This window comes from Dipodomys ordii, unplaced genomic scaffold (assembly GCF_000151885.1).
Source record: "Dipodomys ordii isolate 6190 unplaced genomic scaffold, Dord_2.0 Scaffold58, whole genome shotgun sequence".
In the NCBI taxonomy this organism is placed as follows: Eukaryota; Metazoa; Chordata; class Mammalia; order Rodentia; family Heteromyidae; genus Dipodomys; species Dipodomys ordii.
Genome location: NW_012267274.1, coordinates 1,898,418 through 1,912,395, shown reverse-complemented (window position 1 = coordinate 1,912,395; position 13,978 = coordinate 1,898,418).

Genomic DNA, 13,978 nt, shown 5'->3' with positions numbered 1-13,978 from the left:
AGGGCAAGACTTCACAACCACACAGCGACACCACCGCTGCCCAACTAAAATACAACGGGAGCTAAAGATGGGACCAAAATGTGTAGCGGGCTCACTCAAAAATTTTAAAGCAAATAAAATTACTTGTTTTTTTTTTACATTCAACATGTTAAAAACCCCACTGTGTGCTCAGTATGCCGGATTATCCATGCTGCCTTCCCCCCTCCTCCTCCTAGCACGCAGGCCCAGGCTAGGGTGACATCACCTCACACCCGTCTCAATCCAAACACATGACAAGTACTCAGAAGACAAGCGCTGTCCAAGCCGTGGCCATGGTGGGCCCAGGACAGGGCACCACACCCAGGTGTAGATAGGACCGTTTCAAGCTTTGTGAGTCTTGGCTTGACGCCCCCCCGTGGGGAGAGGGAAGACATCTTCAGGACAGAACAGAGCCGGCCTTCCCACCATCACGGATCCTTTCCCAGCCTCTCCGGGAAGGAAAACCTCGTTTTTACATTTGCTTAAGCTGTCATAAAAAAATTCCCAATTAAAGGACAGAAGCATCACTTACCGGTAGAGCACCTGCCTGGCAAGCCCATAGCCCAGAGTTCAAATCCCATCTTGGAAGTGTCTCAGATTCTTGAGTGACATGTAGGAATAAAGACACCAACCCACAAAGAACTGAGCAGGTGAAGTTACTTCTGCAGAAGGACATACTGCCGACAGGACACCAAATAAGCAAATGCTCTGGGCAGACAGTGCATCCAGGTTTTATCCCTGATGCCGTAGTGACCTTTATTCTGATTGGTCAGTACTTAGATGCCCAATCGTGCATGATTGGCTGGTGTGAATTGGGTTAAATGTTTATCTGAGCAATCAACCAGGTGACCGGGATACCTGCGCAAATTGTCATTAAAACAGCTCTTACCCAGCCGGAGCCACTTGAGCCATGCCCTCAGTCCCCAGGAAACAATTTTTATAACAGGATATGGTTTAACTAAAGTAGCTATTTGTAAGATGGTGTCTATCCTTTTGATGATGATGCTTTTTTGTCCAGCAACCATTTTAAGAGAAAAGAGTCTAACTCCTGCACCCCAGTACTGACCGAGCTTGTAGGCCATGGTGCCACTGCCTTCCACGGGGACCAGCACTGTCAGCTCATGGTCCTGGGGTCCGGGGAGGGGCTGGCTGCTGGCTGGCTGAGGGCTCGCTGGCCAAGAGCGGGAAAGACCTCGCGATTGTACGGCTTTCCAGGGTTGGAAAAAGGCTTCCACCAGCTCCTGCGGCTGCAGGCGCTAGCTCCAGTACAGTAGTTGCTGGTGGAACCAGACTGTGGCATCTCAAACACAACAGGTGTGAGTCAAACGGCTCCAACCCTGGCTTTAGCTCCAGACTAGGCACTGAACCAGTCCTGCAGAGGGAATTAGTTTCGAGTGACAAACATTAGCCTAGTGCTTCCAAGTCCCATTGCCTATGCCAAATGGACGCCAGCAATGACAGCTTTCAGTGGACTTCAGGATCTGCTTGCCCAGTCCCTCCCTGGCTCCTGGGCCTCCTTAACACAGCTGCCTGGCGCCGACTGGACAGCACCCAACCAGCCAGTCACGCTCCAAGGAGTTCGGGCGGGGGCGGAGCCAGCTCGAGGCTGAGTCCCCAGGTGGAGAGAATTGGCAGCTGTAGGAAAGCCCATTTGCAGTGAGAGTGCAGGAAGCCAATGGCACAAGTAACTTGGATGGGAGGGAGGGGCAGGAGGGATAAACGGGGTGATCCAGCATGGAGATCCCGGAGCACTGTGACCCTGGGAGACACAGTAAGGTCTCTCCATGTCCTCTTCCTGCTTTTGACACCTCCAACTTTGTTTCCACCACTTGAGTGCATGGCAGGCGTTATGCACTGAACGGTGTGCCCTCAAAATTCACGTGTGGAAAGTCTAACACCCAATGAATGCATCAGTATCGTTAAGAAGGTAAGTAAGGCTGAATGAGCCCAAAGCGCAGAGCTGGTCCTAGAGGACTGCTGTCTGTTTAGGAAGAGGAAGCAATTGCAGGGTTGTGCATGCACCAGGATGGCCAAGGAGGACACAGGAGAAGGTAGAGACCTGGGCTGGGGAGAGCAGCTCACCGGCAGCCAGCCTTCCTGCACCTTGACCTCCAACTCTAGCCTCCAGACCTGCAAGACTGTGAATCGCTGCGGCAGAGGCCATCGTCCCGTGGTGTTTTGTTATGTCAGCTTGAGTGGACTAAAGCAGCAAGCTGCCCTGAGCTGACTCACCAGCCCAGGAAAGTCTATTTTAAATGATTCATCAATTGGTACCATGTTGTATTCCAATGGGTGAGTTTTAAAAAGTCTGCTTGTTCAGATAAAGTATGGCATTACAGACTGGGCACTGGCGCTGCCATCTGGAGGGCTGTCTGTGTTTCTCCAGACTCCACGCAGCTCACAGGACACAGAACACCGTTCTGCAAGACGTCCTTCCAGAACCTGGGACACACGTACACTCATTCTCTCCCTGTCCCTGTCCCTGTCTCTGTCCACTCTCTCCCTCTCTCTCCCTCCCCCCCCCCACGAGTATCCTCTGCTGGATTGTTTCTGTGAATATTCCCCAAGAATAATTCTTTTTTCTTTGAACGACAGTTAGAATGGCTGTGTTGGTGAGGCTGGGATTATGAATACGCCCAGTTACCAGGATGTTTTCCCTAATTGGGGATGCTTTCTCTGCCCCCACCCCCAACCCCCGTGGCCTGAGAGTGTGCAAAGGATCCCAGCACTCAGCACTCAGCTTTGGAACGGAGCTGTCACGCTGGCTGGTGTGGGGAGAGGTAGAACAGGAGAGGTAGGTAGAACAGAAGACCGCATCAAGCAAGAAAAAGGTCCTTGTGCACATGGAAATATATAAAAGAGGATGGGCAGCCATTTGCTTAGGGGCTTCAGGAGAACCCAGGCAGGGCTGGGGGCTGGGTGACTCCAAGGGCGCAGCTCCGGGGGAGAGCAGTGGCGGAGGCTGCCTCAGGAAGGGACCTGTCCTCTGCCCCGATGGGCCTGCCTGAGTGGGTACTGGCCCTTCCTTCCTGTTGGAGACCCGCCTCAGGGTGGCCGGACCGGGCAGCAGAGCCCAGGACTGCAGTCCTGAAAGTGGGGTGGGGGACCCTACACCCCGCTCTGTGTCCCAGTCATCCCTGCCCACCCTGGGCCTGCACAGCAGGGGCGTACCCGGGCCGGCCGGGGCACGGGCCCCATGCTGTGCTGCGGAAGCTGTTTAGGATTGGGGAGGACGCCTCATTCCCAGCCAGAGTCCAGTCCTTTGCAACAACAGGCGGAGGATCAGCAAGGGCCAGGCCATAGTCAGGGTCATGGTGGGTGCAGACACTCTGTGAGGTGCACCTCCAGACCTTGGGGTGGCGTCTCTGGGACGTCCCGGGTCCCCCAGCCTGGCCGTGCTTTCCTCCATACCCATGGGGTTTTCACTTGTTTGAAATGACCAGAACATTCTCTGAAAGCCTAGATGCCACTCCTGCACTTCCCAGGGACATTTGCCCAGGTGGTGGGGGTCCTGTGAGCGCCCCATACAAACTCAACCTGCAGTCCCCCATCCAAATCCGTGTTAGCGGGAGACTGGCAGGGGCCGGCCTGCTGCGGGCATGGGGCTCCAGCCCGTCTTGCTGAAGGGAATCCCCTTCCGGGACGTCTGAATGCTGAGTCTCTCCACGGGCAGAGCCGCCTTGGCTCGCATAGGCCAGACACCGCCCACTCCAACACCTACACACGACAGCCCCGGCCACACAGGAGGCTTTGTCTAGGGCTTCCTGTGCCTGGCAGGTGACAGTGCCAGAACCTGTCCTCCCCAGGCAAGGCCAGCCAAGCGCACAGCCTCACCTTTACCTTCCCAATCAATCCCTTCTCCTGCCCAGGGTCAGGATGGGTTCGGGAAGTCCAGCGGAGGATCATGGGGGCTGAGCGTGGCAGAGTCTGCCTTGCCTGGAAAGACGAGGGTGTGGTGATTCAAGAGTGCAGGCCTCACCCATGTCTCCAGATGAATTGGAGGCGTCAGATCTGACGCAACTGCTGAAGAGCTCCCAGTGGTGGCCTATGGGTTGCTGCTGGCCTGGGTCTCAGGGTCTGCAATGCTCAGGGAGACAAAGTCAGGTGCCAGACCAGCTCAGCTCCTCAGCACAGCTTGGCTCTGGCTCCTGGAAGGCTGTAGAAGGCTGAGCCTCACAGGGTCCGTGGAATTCCCCGTCCCCAGCACTGCCCGCCGGGGTCCTGGGCACCTGCTTCTGGGTTGGTAGCAGGGCAGGGTCAATATTCTGAGCCCCTGAGCTCCCAATGCCTGCCGTAACCGGGTGGCTTCCAACCACGCTCGGCTGTGCTCCCACTGCACTGGAGGCCAGGGCACAAAATCAAGGCATTGGCTGGTTCTCCCAGGAGGCTCAGGAGGCAGGAAGCAGGGAAGCCTGCCCACCTCAGGACTCTTTCCCTGCTTCATGTGGCTCGCGGAAATCCTTGGTCGTCTTGGCTTGTGGCCTCATCACTCTACCTTCACTCACTGTTACGTGATCTCCTCCGTCCTGTCTCTGCCAGTCCTTGTCTGTGTCATACAATAACCATCTCATTGGAGTGACCCTCGTTCTAGAGGACCTTGGTCCCTAATTACACCTACAAAACGGCATATTCCGCGACCCTGAGTGGACGTGAATCTGGCAGGCAGTCCACAACTGCAAAGGAATCAAGATTGTTCATCCAACAACTATGAAAAGCGCTGACATTGTTGTCCAAAGCTCAGTCTAGGACCCAGGCCAGGGTGGAGAGCACAAGAAGAGTCTGCTCTCTCCCCAGACAGACTTGCTCTATTTTCTAAGTACCTTAGCTTGTAATGAAGCCTCATTATTGTAACTATCCTATACAATTGAAACCAGAGGTTATTTCAGTTTCCTATTACTATTATCATAAATGGCACAAACAATACTTCAAAGCAAGACCATTTCATTATTGTACCATTCTGTAATCGGTGTTCCAACCCAATGTCACCAGTCACGCATCAGCGTCACCAGACGGCACTCTCGAATCCATTCCTTGCGCCCCTGGCTGCTGAAGGCTGCCTGTGCTTCTTGGCTTGTGGCCCCTTCCTCTGTCCTGAAGGATGGCAGCAACCAGTACCTTTTTACTTCACAGTCTTCTGACTGCCTCCTCTCCTTCTTTCACTTGAACAGACTCTATGATCTCACACAAACACCCCTGCTCCAATAATCCAGGATACTATTTCATCCTAAAGTCAGCTGATTAGCAGCTTTAATTCCATCTGCAACCTTAATTCCTGCTGGCCCTATAAGGAGCATAGTCACAGGTTCTGGGGATTAGCATCTGTATATCTTGAAGGAGGGGACGTTATTCCTCTACTGTGGGGTTTTCCTGGGTCTCTTATTGTTATTGATTTCTAACTTAATTCCATTTTTATTAGAGTATAACCACCTACATCATTTCACTTCTTTACGTTCCTCGCATCTTGCGACTTGACCCAGCATTATGGTCATCTACCTTTAAGACAACACCACGCGCCCCTGCCTGGAATGTGCAGAGTGTAGGTGCCAGGTAAGCCAAGGTACTGCAATGAATACTTTCAAGTCTCCTAGGTTTTAGTGGGATTTTTCTGATTCTGAGAGACTCTCCTGTTAAAAAATCTCCAAGAGTGTGAAATTGCCTGTCTCTTAACAGGTGTTTATATATTTATGATGATGACTTCCTGACACACCGATTTTTGTATCAGTAAGCAGCGTCTCTCTGTCTCTCTTTACGCCTCTGTTGTAAGTAAAGTCTATTCTGTCTGATATGCATGCAACCAGCCCAGCTCCACAAAAAGTTCATGCCTGTTAGCTGCACAATGTACCTTTTCCCAACTATTTATGTATGTTCAATCAATTTGAGTTTCCATATTAAAAATTAAGATTTAAAATAATTTTATTAGTAGGTCTTGCTTTTGAAAATTTTTAACTTTTAATTGCAGCAAAAAAAACCAGTCAGCTTTTAGCTGATTGCATTGTGTAAAATAAATGTCCAGAATTTCTTCATCTTGCAGACCCAAATCTGTACCCCCATAAAATTAGTCCTGTTTCTCTCTTCTCCCCACCTTAAGTGACCACAACTCCATTTTCTTCCTCTGACTACTCTAGACATTACAGATAAGTGGACTTAATCTAGTATCAGTTTTTTGTTTTATGTGTGTGTGTGCGCGCGTGACTGAGTTATTTTACTCAGTTCGGTTATTCACTCCAGTTCACCCAGGTTGTGTCATAGGTCAGAATATCCTTTCTTAACGCTGAGTAATATTCCACTGGCATGCATGTCATGTTGTTTGTCCACCTTCTGAATCACACTACTGTTGCCCCAGCTACAAATGTCTCTTTGAGATCCTGCTTTGAATTCTTCTGGCTTTCTACCCAGATGTGGAATCCCTGGATTGTATGCAAGTTCCATTTTTAATACTTTAAAGAACTACCATACTGGGGCTGGGAATGTGGCTTAGTGTTAGAGTGCTTGCCTAGTATGCATGAAGCTCTGGGTTCTATTCCTCAGTACCACATACACAGAAAAAGCCAGAAGTGGCGCTGTGGCTCCAGTTGGTAGAGTGCTAGCCTTGAGCAAACAGAAGCCCAGGGACAGTGCCCAGACCTTGAGTTCAAGCCCTATTGGCCATTTAAGTTTAATAGTAAAAGACTGGTTAATGATAACAATGCATCATAAAACCTTCAGAAGGAAAGGAAAATGTTTTGTGGACCATTTTTTGTGTGTGGCAGTTTTAAGTTATTAGTTTTTAAAAATCAGTACTTTTTAATGGAAACAACATGCCCAAAAATCTGTCACAGAATTTTGAGACCCATTAAAACAAAGTTTAATGAGGAAAAAAAACAAACTACCATACAATTTTCCATTTTCTATTTCTATCAAGTTTGTGAGGTCTACAATTTCTCCACACAGTTTCCTTCCTTCTTCCCTTCTTTCCTCCTTTCTTGTAGTCATCTTAATGACTGTGAGACGTAGGCTTCCTTTTTAAAAATCTGATTCTGAAAAACTCTGCTCTTTAATGAGAGCTCTGTCCTCTGTTGTTTAATATAAACATGGATATGTTTAGATGGGGCATGCTAATTATTTATGGTGTACTAATTATTTAGTGTTTTGTGTTTGTGCCTTATTTGGAATTCGTTGGTTATTTTTTTAGATCATTATAACTTTATTTTTATTTTTTGGTATGTTTTTTGTTGTAAAAATGCTATACAAAGGGGTTACAGTTACATGAGCAAGGTAATGAGTACATTTCCTATTAAGCATTGTTATCTCCTCCTTTGTTTTCCCCCTACCATCCCTTCCCTCCCACTTTTACAACTCCCCTCCCGCATTGGTTATTTTTTAAAAATCGCATCCTAAACCATATCCTGGTGACTTACACATATAATCCTACCTACTCAGGAGTCTGAGATTTGAGGGTCACGAGTTGAAGAAAGTCAGGACAAAAAGTTGTTGAGACTGTATCTCAGTTAACAAGCAAAATACTGAACTGGAGACATGGCTCAAGTGGTTCAGAGCTGTGAGCCAAATAAAGCACAAGGCCCTGAGTTCAAGTCCCAGTACCCACAAAGCAAACAAACAAACATCCATCTTAATTAGTCTATTGTTTTTCAGCAGTGGCTGCCTGGGAGTTAAAATATGCATAATGCACATCATTAACTTTTCAGCTTAGTTAACATTGTACAACATTCCATAAAGTATGGAAATCTTATAACTGGAAATGCTATCATTGTCATTCTGTGTTAAACCCACGCCACATAATAAACCCACAAGACAATATTTTTACCTTGAACATTCTTTTGTATTTTCAGGAAATTAAGGAGCTATCATATTTTCCCACATCTTCCAAATTTTAACACTAAAACTGAATTCAATTGGTACCATGTCCCTCCAGAGCACTTGTTTTAGTGCTTCTCATAAATAGTAATATGGTTGATACCCTTTCATCCAAAATTTGACTTTTTTTTTTCCTGGAAGGAAGTCCTCATTTACAGAATTCCTAGTGAACTGTTCCAGACTTTACAGACATGGTTCCACTGCTGTCTGGCCTTCATAGTTTCACTGAGAAGTCTGCAGTCAATGACCACATGGGTTGATTGGTTTTCCTCTGGTGTTTTAATTATTTCCTCTTTCTTTTGGTTTTTAAGAGTTTGATTATGATGATTCAGCTAGAATTTCTGAGGTTTTTGAATCTCAAGTTTAGGGACTTTTTGGCTACTATCTTCTGTTTCCACTCCATCATCTCTTCTCTCTACCTTTTTTTTTTTTTTGTCGGTCATGAAGCTTGAACTCTGGGCTTGGGCACTATCCCTACACTCTTCAGCTCAAGGTGAGCACTCTACTGCTTGACCCACAGCACCACTTCCGGTCTTCTAGTGTTTTATTGGAGATAAGAGTCTCATGGACTTTTCTACCCGGGCTGGCTTTGAACCGTGACCCTCAGATCTCAGCCTCCTCAGTAGCTAGGATTACAGGGTGAGCCACCAGAACCTGGCTTTCTCTCTACCTTTTAAGTTCAAGTTCCATATATACCTTTTGAGACTGTCCTACAGATTCCCAGGGCTCTTATTTTTCCATTGTTGTTCCTCAGTCCACCTCAGATTGGATATTTATCTATGTTTAAGTTTTCTGGCTTACATTTGTCATCCTTATCCTGTTATAAAACCAATAACAGGAGTTTTCAATTGTAGATATTATCTTTTATCTGTTCCAGAAATTAAATTTGGTTTTTAATTTTAGTCCCTGATTCTTAGCCAAGTTTTTTTTTATCCTTTTCATAGCTAGCATATTTTCCTTCACTTAACATTGACTCTAGTTATATTTTTTGAGAAGATCTCACTAAGATATCCCAGGATAGCTTGTAACTCACCATGTAACCCAAGCTGACCTCAGACCCCTGACCCTCCTGCCTCTACCACCTGATTGAAAGGATTACAGCTATGAGCCACCACACACAGCTATAATAACCTTCCTAAACTCCTTGTCAACTTATTTCAGTCTTTTGGTCACCTCAGAATTGTCTTCAATTGGTGAGTTTTTCCTTGGACCTATGTCACGTTTCTGATCCTTCATCTGTCAGGTGACTTCAGATTATATCCTCAATATTGTGGCTGTTTTGTGGTGGAGAATGTGGATTCTGTTCGGAGCATCAAGAGAATGTTGAATTCTACATTTTCACAGTGAATACATTGGACTTCACTGGACACTAGCACCAGCTTGAATCACAATTCAGATCTCTTCCAAGGTAAATTCTGACTCACACATGGTTTAAGGTCAACCAGAGTCATGGGCTTTTCCTTTTTGTCCAGAGTTCATGTTTTCGTTTGCAGGAGGGTGAGGGCTGACTTGTCCATACCCAGATGTTTGCTTCTAACACAGAGATGTTTGTCACCTGTCACAAAGGTGGGATGGCAACAAGTAGGTGACTTTGTGACAAAACAGAAAGGTTCAAAAGAATCAACTCCAGGCTACGGCAGAGGCGTCTGGGGCAAGCCTGCCTGAACGAGTCTTTCAGGGAACCATTTGTAATAGCCATGGACAGGAGTCTTCATGACGTTTGCTTTCCTGTTGCTTTGGAGGTATGGATAGGTTTGGTTTCCTCTGAGGCCTCTCACCTTGGTTTGCAGCACCTGTAAGTCTAGCCCCTCACTGCTTGTACTGGTGTCTCACACACCCTGCCTCACTTTACCTTCCCCACTGCCCTCTGTTTTGCAGATATGGGAATAAACATCTCCACACAATGAGCTATGACCACCTTACCCCACTGAAGCTCTCACTCTGTGCTGGCAGCACCTTATAGCACAGGATTGGTTCACTGTGGGTTAATTCAGTTGATTTGCCCAATGGCTCTTTCCTTGGAGTGTTCAGGCTGTCCTAATAAGGCCACAGAATGGATGAATTAAACAACAGAAACTTTTTTTTTCCAGTTCTGGGGTCTGGGTGCCCAGGATTGGGGTGCCCATGTGGTTGGGTTCTGGTGAGGATTCCCCCTTCCTGTCTTGTGGACACTACCTTCTCACTGACCTTCTGTCTCCTCCCATGCTCTGGCATGCCTTCTTCTAAGGACAGGTATCCAATCATATCAGGGTCCAACTCTTATGACCTTTCTGGCTCCATGTTCAAGTAGGTTCTGCTGGAGACTGAGGCTTCAACACACAAACTTGTAGCGCACAGTTCAGCCCACAGCAGGCCCCCATATTTCCTTTGTGCTCCAAAGTGGAAACTGAGGCTGAGGAAGATGCAGGCATAGAGCTAGTGAGTAGTATGGCCAGGTAACCCTTTCCCACATCAGGCCCAGCTTTACCAGAAGCCTGGTTACGGTTTCACCTCTAATCTTCCAAGCTATTCACAGACTCAAGGATTCACAGATTCAGGGACCCATCACAAGAGAATGGCATACACAAGTCAGGACAGTGGCTAGAGGGCCAAGCAGCTCCCTTGTCTTGAGGCTCAGCATCAGGTTGTAAAGTCCCCCAAGTCCTGACACAGAGGCAGGTGCCCCCTCTCCGGTTCCTCAGCACCAGGAGCCTGGAGCCCTTGTGGGACCTGAGGGGTCCCATCCACCCTGTCAGCTCTGGAAATCCATCCATGGGTTAAATTTGCATTTGATAACCAAGAAGCCCTTGTCACAGTTCAAAGAGTACCTCAATGTGACACAGCAGTGGGCCAGGCTCCTGTCTCTCCTGTGGACCCCAGGGCCAGCAGGGTGTCTGCAGAGTGTGGCCTGTCCTGTTGTGCCCAGGGTCCCTACTCACAGTTCACCCTTCCCCACTGGGGCCATACTGGAAGTGAAACTCTCTTCAGAGATGATCCCGAAGTATGGGACTGGCTCATTTTGGGGACAGAGATGAAGATACTGCAGCACCTGGAAGTCTGGTCTCCGTGTCATGTGGTGTGTAGATGATGTGGCAGCAGGCCTCTGGAGTCACCAGAGGTCTGAGTGGAAGCCCAGGGACAGGTCATGGCCTTTGGGGGGGAAGTGCAGCACCAGGCTGCAGCCTGGTGGCATTTACACGCCGAGGGGCATCGAACCGCACCACCGCCATCCAGCTGTGCTCAGCTGTCATCTGCCACGGTCACACTGGAGAGCAGCGGGACAGCCCATTAGCCCTGGATGAAGTATTTGGTTAGCAAGCAGACTTAGAGGAGGATCAGTCCCCGTGCTGCACCTTGCCATGGCCAGGGTTGTGTGGGGACTGGAGCTGCCTCGGGGAGGGACAGCTGCTCTGTCCCTGATCTCACGGCCTCAGCTGGGAGAGGCTGTTTTAAGGCATACGTTTCCCCGGGTGTGAGCACCTCTTGGTAAGGGGCAACTGTAGCTCAGCAGTAACAGAGGGTTTTTTCACAATAGGAAGATGTGCAATTACAAGGACAAAAATACCCCAAGGAAATCAACATGGGGCTTATTAATATCGGACCCATAGGTGACAACTGTCAGACGATCGGTCAACAAGAGGCTTCGTGTCTGTGTGATCCGGGCTAACCCATCATGATCTTTATGAAGTGTCCTTCTGGGGGGTCTGGATCTTCAAATACGAGGGGAGACCCTTCCCTTTTATTAGCAGCTAAGCTCTTTATACTTTTACTATATTGCGGCAGGTTAGAAGTCTAAGCTTTATTGTCTTATGTTATTGAAAATCCAGATTCCGGCAGGCTTCTCCTGAGGTCAAGCTTTGTCTGCGAATACATTCTCATTTTTCCATGTACAGAGAGCGTCTGGAGAGGGGCAGAAAAGATTATGACTGTAATATACTTAAATCCAATTTATTTGCCTGGCCAGAAACTTCTACCCTCCACAATTGCTTCCTACCCAAGATGTTGTCTTTAATTCTTTCGTGACAGGGAGAAACACGTACCGGCCGCTTCCAGCACAGAGGGAAGTATGGCTCTGGGGTTGGCCAGGCCAGTGGGGACAGGTGGGCCTGACAGGGGATGGCCACCACTGGTGGGAGTCCATTCAGAACGTCCCATGTTTATAAAGAATAGCTCTTTGGCCATATGCTATCTCCTGTAAGACAAATACATCATCTGAGAGAAAATGTCGTTGTCCAGAAAAGACCTTTGTCAGAATATTGTCTCTGTGATGGCCTCGGGCGGTGCCTCACTTCATCCAGGAGACGCTGCCGTGTGGCCCTGTCTCCCGTGTGCTTCTGGCGGGGTCAGGACAATTCCTCCAGCCTCAAGTTTCAGTCTTTACAAGTCTGTGCTGGCATTTCTTGTGGATGTGGGTTCCCAGCCTTAGAGAACCATTTGAGGATTATTGTCTTAATTCCTGTTTGTGCTTGTTGCTGGAGGGATGCCTCCAGGGTGACCAATAGCTGTTCAAGCCACCTCCCCAACCCCATCCTGACCAAACGATGTCTGGTAGCGCCCTTGGCCTTGGCCTGCCCAGCTAATGAACTGGAGACTGTGCCACCATCCTGATGATTATCCATGGGCCCCGCCTGACTTTAGAGAGCAGAGAATGGCACTTCACAGAGTGGAATGAAGTGACCAGGACGATGCGGCCAAAGCGCCCGTGAAAGGAAACCAAGGCCACCGGGGTCTGGGAAGCCACACTGATCTTTTTTTTTTTTTTTGCCAGTCCTGGGGCTTGAACTCAGGGCCTGGGCACTGTCCCTGAGCTTCTTTTACTCAAGGCTAGCGCTTTACCTCTTGAGCCACAGCCCCACATCCAGCTTTTTCTGTGTATGTGGTACTGAGAATCCAACCCAGGGCTTCATGCATGCGAGGTGAGCGCTCTACCACTGAGCCACCTGCCCAGCCCCTATACTGACCTTCTTGTTCAGGCTGCATCTCAGCCTGGGTACTCAGCCAGAGTCAAGAGACTTTGGAAGTGTGTGACACTAGGAAGCAGAGGTAGGAGCGGGAACAGAGGGAGAGGAAGAGGGAGAGGGGCAGAGGGGGCAGGAGCCAACAGCTGAGAACAGGGCCAAGACATCATACCTGACATCAGACCTGGAGAACGCTCCTGAGGACTTAGTACCAAGGCTGTGGAGAGTACTACTGAGCACCAGCACCCAGGCTATAGCTTTGTGGAGAAAAGGCTGAGCTATTAGTGGGCAGGCTACTCTGGGTAGGTGGCTGAGCCGGCACGGGTTCGTGACCAGCCTGCTGCTGGTAGGTGAGGTTGGCAGGGAGCCCACAGGGAGCCCCATGGGTGTGGCTGTGGGGAGCTGGAGAGAAAGCCACAGCCCACGTGACATCTCTGGTTTTCCTTCCTCCTGCCTCTTCCCTGCCTTCCACTCTTACCAGCCAGGTAACCTGGCCAGCGCCTGAGTCTCGGAGCAGTCCTGAGGGAGGGGGCTCCTCGAGCTCAGCTTCTCTGTGCTCCTGCTAGGGCTTTGGAAAATCCCAGCTTGGGACTCAGTGGCGGACGAGCAAATTCAGCGAGATGGATCCTTTGGCTCTGGAGGTTGCATCTGGCTTCTGTCTGGAAAGGGCGTGTGCACACTGCCAGCTTGATGGAGGGGAACTGAGCCAGGTGACCAGAGTGGGGTGCACTGCTGCACGTATCCCACAGGTGTGCCCTCCGCACCTGTGCACACACGTATCCCACCACACTCTGCACCTGTGCACACATGAGCACACACGTATCCCACCGCCCTGCACACCTGTGCACACACACGTATCCCACCACCCTCCACACCTGTGCACACATGTATCCCACCACCCTCCACACCTGTGCACACACGTATCCCACCGCCCTGCACACCTGTGCACACACATGTATCCCACCACCCTCCACACCTGTGCACACACATGTATCCCACCACCCTCCGCACCTGTGCACACACATGTATCCCACCACCCTGCACACCTGTGCACACACATATCCCCCAACCCTGCACACCTGTGCACACACGTATCCCACCGCCCTGCACACCTGTGCACACACGTATCCCACCACCCTCCACACCTGTGCACACACACGTATCCCACC